The following is a 6,954-nucleotide window of genomic DNA, read 5'->3' as shown; positions in this document are numbered from 1 at the left end:
CCAGCTCCCAACAACATCAGAAATTACAACCCTTATACACAAATCCAAGTCGTCCACCTGTCTGCTAGACCCTCTTCCCACAGTCCTGGTTAAAGCCTGTGCCCCATCCATACTCCCTCTTATCTCTGCCATTATTCACTCCTCTCTCTCCACTGGAACAGTTCCTGCTTCATTTAAAATTGCTGCCATAACCCCTATCTTAAAAAAACCTGGTGCTGATCACTATAATCTGAATAATTTCCGTCCTATCTCCAACTTGCCTTTCATCTCCAAAATTCTTGAGAAGATAGTAGCATCCCAACTTCACACTTATTTATCCAACAATAACCTGTATGAACTGTTTCAGTCTGGTTTTCGTCCCCTCCACAGTACAGAAACAGCTCTCATAAAAATCACCAATGACCTCCTTATGGCAGCTGACTCCGGCTTGCTGTCCATTCTCATCCTACTTGATTTGAGTGCAGCGTTTGACACTATCTGCCATGCTACCCTACTCAACAGACTTTCCTCTATTGGTATCACTCAGACTCCTCTAAACTGGTTTAAATCATATCTCTCTGGCCGCACTCAGTTCATTCGGATCAAAACCTTCTCTTCCCAGCCTTCCTCTGTCACATCAGGAGTTCCACAGGGATCTGTCTTAGGGCCCCTTCTCTTCATTATTTATCTCCTTCCCCTTGGCAATATTTTTCGCAAGTATGGCATTGATTTCCACTGTTATGCGGATGACACCCAGCTCTATGTTTCCAGTAAGCCCGCCTCCAACCTCCCACCGTCTTCACTTACTGACTGCTTGACTGAAATAAAATCCTGGTTCTCCTCAAATCTGCTTCAGCTTAACAGTGATAAAACAGAGGTTCTTCTCATTGGTACCAAATCTACTCTGGCCAAAATCAAAAGCTTCAGTCTTGTAATTGATAACTGTCCCGTTTATCCCTCCCCTCAGGTAAAGAGTCTGGGTGTCATCCTTGACAGCACCCTGCCTTTCCAGTCTCACAGTAATAACATTACCCGCTCGGCTTATTTTCACCTACGCAACATCAACCGCCTCCGCCCCTCCCTTACTCCCCATTCCACTGCCATCCTTGTTCACTGTCTTGTGACATCACGCCTGGACTACTGCAACTCCCTTCTGTTTGGTCTCACCCAGAAATCTCTTCATAAGCTCCAACTGGTCCAGAATTCAGCTGCCCGTATCATTACCAAAACCCCATCCATGCACCACATCACTCCTGTCCTGCAGAGACTCCCCTGGCTTCCCACCAAGTTCTGCATAGATTACAAAATTCTTCTGTACACTTTCAAGGCCCTTTACAATCTCTCCCCACCATATCTTTCAAATCTTATTCATATTGCCATTCCCTCTCGCTCCCTCAGATCATCCTCCTCAATCCATTTCACTGTCCCCTCTGCCCGTCTCACCACCATGGGGAGCAGAGCTTTCAGTCGCTCTGCTCCCCAACTCTGGAACTCATTACCACCATACCTTAGAAACATAAAGTCATTATCACATTTTAAAACCGAACTCAAAACACACCTTTTTAGATCTGCCTTTTCCACATGACACAATTGGTTTGCCTGATTTTACATAGTTTTATATAGATACATTGTTTTGTTTTATTTATTTTATCTACTTTCACTTGTTACATTTTATTTTTTTCTGTCACAGTTTTTTTTTTACTATTGTACGGTGTCCTTGAGTGCCAGAAAGGCGCCTTTGAAATAAAATGTATTATTATTATTATTATTAAATGCAAAATGAGTTTTTTGACCTAGTCTAAACATAAAAATTACACAATGAACATAATGAATAAATGAAATAAACAAAAGAAAGAAACAGCAAAAAATCAAATGCAGTTTTTCTCATCCCTAACACCACTTGTTTACACATTTTTGGTGTAGGAATCATTCAGCAAATGAATTAATCTGTTTATTGATTACAGAACATCATCATTGCACAGAAAATCAGCAGAATCTCAAAACAAGTCCTCTCTATTTGTCTCATAGGATGCCTTTGCTAGCTGATAGCTGACAACAGTTGTGTTAACTGTTCTAAACATCACTTCGTAGACAAGGAATAATGCAACATGTAAAAAGACAGAACAGAACCAAAACAATCGGAATAGGTGTCACGAGCTTTAACAGTAAAGTCCACCATGGACCAGACATGAGCCATGAAAACAAATCAAAAAAGGATGAGCCGCGTGTTCCACTCTCCACATATTTTTTAAGATCCTCCAGCTCATATAGAGCATCAGAAATGGTTCCTCCAGTTCCTGTTTCGTCAGGAACGAATGTACAGCACGCTGGGCCAATAATTTTACAAACACCTCCCTGAGAGGCTGTGAGCAGGTCAAGCACAACACGATTTTGCATAACCATGTTTCTGAGTTCAGTCAGCTCTCTCATGGTGCCATTTGCCAGCTGGTGTGTGCTGTTGATGAGTCGCAGTAATCCATATCTGTTGATTTTAACGTGGCTTCGAACCTCTCCTAATCCAACTCCTGGAAACATGCTCTGCATGAACTTTTCACCTCCGGTCCAAATCCTGAATTCCCAAGGAACTCCAGTGTCTGTAGTGAGGCCTCTGGCATAACTGCATGCTTGGAGCGGGCAGGTAAGCTCCATTTCCTCACAAGAAGTACCAGTCTGCCGTCACCTGTGAACCATAGTCTCCTGGCACTATGGTACTGCACAGCGTTGTCTCCTGTCATCCGATCTGTGATGTTGAAACTCCTCTCCTGAAGCATGTTGTCACAGTCTGGGTTGTCCTTCCAGACTTTGCAGTGTGGAGTCATCCTTTGACCCCTGCAGGCAATGCAGTTGATGTAATCCAGTGTCGTTTCGCAGTAGGTGTAAACTTTGTTACACAAGTTTCAAGGTAACGTCCCTAGAATAACATGTCCATTATTGTATACACAGTTCCCCAGAGATCCTGGTTTAGCTCCTGCTAATGAAATAATCTCTGGTATTTTCCATACAGTTTGTTGAGATGATGAAAAAGGAAGTACATCGTCTGCGAGTGAACAATTTAAAAATCCAAACAGACCTTGCACCGCCTCTCCCATTCGGAGGTCAGCTGAATAGTCCTTCTCGCGTGCTCTGTCTCCCCTTAGGGGTGGGACGCGCCGTGGTCTGGTGCTTAGAACATAGAGACACATCTGTTTGTTGTCAGTAATATCACCTGGTCGGAGGCCTGAGTTGTGAATAGAAACCGGCAGGTGCGCACACACGTAGCAGTTCACAGCATGTCCCTCGTACGTGGTTCTATTCATTAGTTTCCACCACAGGTTGGTGCTGATAGTCATGTGGGTGGAAGTGATGTCACTTCCTCCTCCAAACATCAAACACGCTGCAGTCACAGCGCAGTAGAAAATCCATCTGGCATATGGAGTCTCCATTGCTGCTCGGCACACAGAGATGTCAAAACCCCCAACCTAAAGACGGGGGAATCTTAAGCGTTTCTTCACCGGGTTTGAGACGAGCTACCCTAAAAAATAGCCCCCCTTTGAAGTCCGGTCTTCCTCCCTCCGCCTACTTAGGGGTTCACCACTCCCTGCAGCTTGCAGTGACTGAGGTGTCTCCAGCTGCAATCTTTACGGCTGTTTGGTGTGGTCATCAGCACCTGGAAGGGTCCTTCCCAGCATGGGCTGGTCCAATACTTTCTTTTGATGACCTTTATGTAGACCCAGTTTCCTGGCTGGATGGGGGTGGTTTTATTTATTTCCTGTAGAGGAGAACAGTCAGACGGCAGTAAATTTGCATTTAACACCTCTTTCTGTTTCAGGATTCTGATCATATAATCTACCAAAGTTTGCTCCTTATCTGCTTTCTGTAAATCTGAAGGAAATATAGGTAATCTATATGATCTTCCATGAATTATTTCAAATGGTGTTAACCCTTCCTGTGTGGGTGTAATTCTCATATATATAGTTTTACCAAATCTAAACAGTCTGGCCTTGGCTTGCCAGTAGTTTCCATGCATTTCTTCAATCTGCTTTTCACAGTACCATTGGTTCCTTCCACCAATCCTGCACTCTGGGGGTGGTAGGCACAGTGATTCTTTAATGTCATTCCTAAGTGAGTAGCCATGTTTTGTACTACTTGGTTTACAAAATGTGGCCCATTGTCACTATAAATAGTTTGTGGGATGCCATGTGTTGGAATAATAGTTTTACATATAGCTTTAGCTACTGTCAAAGCATCTGCATGCTCTCCTGGAACTATTTCAACCCATTTAGAAAAAGCATCAATCATCACCAAACAATATTTATGTGGTCCACTTTGTGTGAGTTCAATAAAGTCCATATGCATTGTTTGAAATGGATGAGGGTTTTGGGAAACTTCCTCTTCTTGGTCTAATGTTTCCTTGAGGATTGTTTCTGACACAAACTGGACATGCAGTACAAAAATTTTTAAGTAAGAATTTAATCCATATGTGGTAAAATGCTGTTGTAGCATAGAGATCATCCCCCCTGTTGACACATGACATTGTCCATGTGTCAAAAACGCTGCCGCTCTAAATAGAGAGTTTGGAAGGACCGGCTTCTATTTACTGAAAAAAAAATGTTATCATCATTCAGTGTCGCCCCTTTAGTTATCCACATTTGTTTTTCTGCATTTGGAGCATTATCTTGCATGTCTTTTAACACAGCTTTGTCTATCACTTGAGGATCTTCTGTCTGTATTGAGAAATTGTCTCCCCCATGCTTCCCAGTTGCAGCCTCCTTTGCTACTTTATCAGCTAATCTATTGCCATTTGAAACCTCATTCTGTCCCGTGGTGTGCTCTGCACACTTACAAACTGCTAGTTCAGCTGGTAAATGTATGGCCTGCAAAAGATTCTTAAGCAAGGATGCATGGGTGACTGGTTTCCCTGTAGATGTTATCAAATTCATCAAAGCATAACTGTTTTTAAATAAAAACGACCATCCTGAAATTAAACCAAAACCTCAAATCCTCTAATTTTCCATTTCTTTATAAATTTAACAATCATCAATTAATCAACCCTAGATTAAAAGTTTTAAACTTTAGTCTAGAAAAGATTGCTTTAATTCAAAATCATCAGTTTGGAGTAACTAATTACATCCACTAGAGTGGCTTAAGATATCAAATTGTCCTTAACTTTGTATTTCGGTCCAACTGACAGTGTAATTTTTTATGTTATTTTTTAAAGTAAATGATTAATAATTTGATTAGTTACTCAGTTCTAGAGTACAGTTTGTTTAATTCCTCAGAATCACCTCCACATACAAGCGACACTAACAGAAACATAAAACAGATTTGCAGTCAGTCAAAATTTTATCAGTCAAACTTCCAGTCTGTTCTTATTGCTTTCTTTGGTGCTTATTGTTTATCATATTTTAGCCTAAGTCTGTTAGTTCATTGCTAAGCTTTTAGTGATTGTAGTTTTCTCTTCACAGCTTCCCAACCTATGGCTTGTGGACCCTGAAAGATCACTGGTCCTTCTGTTAAGGACTGAGTTAACGGGTACAAAGTGGACGATTTTATTTAACATTGTACCTAAAAGCCTTCAATATGTCCTTTTCTAGCTAGATAATTCCTACCTGCTAGTAAGTAAGCAAGCAAGTCCTCATTACAGTAGCAGTGTGTGTCACAGCAGTGTGTGTGTATAACTTATCTCGCATTTCCTCTGTCTCCCTTCTCGCTTCCGGCTCCTGCTGCTGGCGTCGCTGCAGCTGGTCCCCCTCTGTCTCTTCTCCTGCTCCCTGTCAGTCCAACTTGCCGATGTTGGACTATTTATAAGTTGTCCAGACCGTCCCTTTGTCCACCAATGAAACAAGCGGCAAACAGTTCAGTTTGCTTTCTTTTTCCAAACGTCTAGCAGGACTCCATACAGTACGTAGTTTTGCTGCATGGCAGTTCCCAGATGTCAAGGAATTAGGACCAGTGGACACTTTAGTGCCTTCAGTGTCCAGGTGGTAGAAATCGTCCTGTCCTTTTTCGCTTCTTCATCAACTGGCTGGTGATGAAGGAGGAACGTCATCTGATTGGCAGGACAGGTCTGAGCTGAGGTCAGAGGTCAGACGCAGCGCAGCGAGGCTCAGACAGAGGAAAAGGAAAGAAGCAAATAAGAGTCAATTAGTGTTTGCTTGCTTTTCTGTGTTCTTTTTTTCTTTTTTTCTTTTTTTTTTCCTCTTTATACACAAACATTTCCATATAACTTTCTTTTCTTTTCATCGTATAGTTTTTAGCCACTTATTATCCAACTTTTTAAGAAGTCATAAATCATTTCCTTATTCAAACACATATAAACATGAAACATGTTAAAAGCTGTAGTCTCTTTCATCATGTTCACCATTAACTTGTAAAATGTAGAATGTACGTTTAAGTTAACTTCATCTAAGACACGTCTCACCAGAGAACAATGGATTTCTCTAAATTTGTTGATCTCAGTGCTGCAGACTGTGAAGTCAGCGGGCAGCCCTCCTCTCAAGGCCTAAGAGTTACGAGGCTGGACAATGTCCAGGTCGGTACCTTACTCTGACCGCTGACCCCTCCAGATAGAAGCCAGAGGATCGTTTCACCAAGTTGGTTTTATAATCTAATTACAATGCTATACATTAAACATTGTTCTCTGAGGAGAATTTTATTATTTAGTTTTATTTTTCCTGCTTCTCCTCCTTCAGGAAAGTCATGATTCCACTTTTAGCATACAAAGAAGTTGTTCCCATGTTTTTATTTCAGTGAGACCTCTCTTTACTGGTTTTTCTTTAAAGGTGTAGGAATGTTCAAAAAGAAAAACAAAACAAACATCAGTATTTCTTAAAACAAATTATTTCTCACTTGTGAGGTTTAAACCAAATTTTTTAGTAACATTAAAAATTATTTTGCATCCACTGATTTCTTACAGGAATTCAATTTCTTTTATGGTTTTACTTAACGTGTCCCAAACTGCATGCACATGTCTCTAGCATTTCATCAATTTGGTCT

This window comes from Poecilia reticulata, chromosome 12 (assembly GCF_904066995.2).
Source record: "Poecilia reticulata chromosome 12, P_reticulata-male-v2, whole genome shotgun sequence".
In the NCBI taxonomy this organism is placed as follows: Eukaryota; Metazoa; Chordata; class Actinopteri; order Cyprinodontiformes; family Poeciliidae; genus Poecilia; species Poecilia reticulata.
This window is presented reverse-complemented; position numbering follows the sequence as displayed.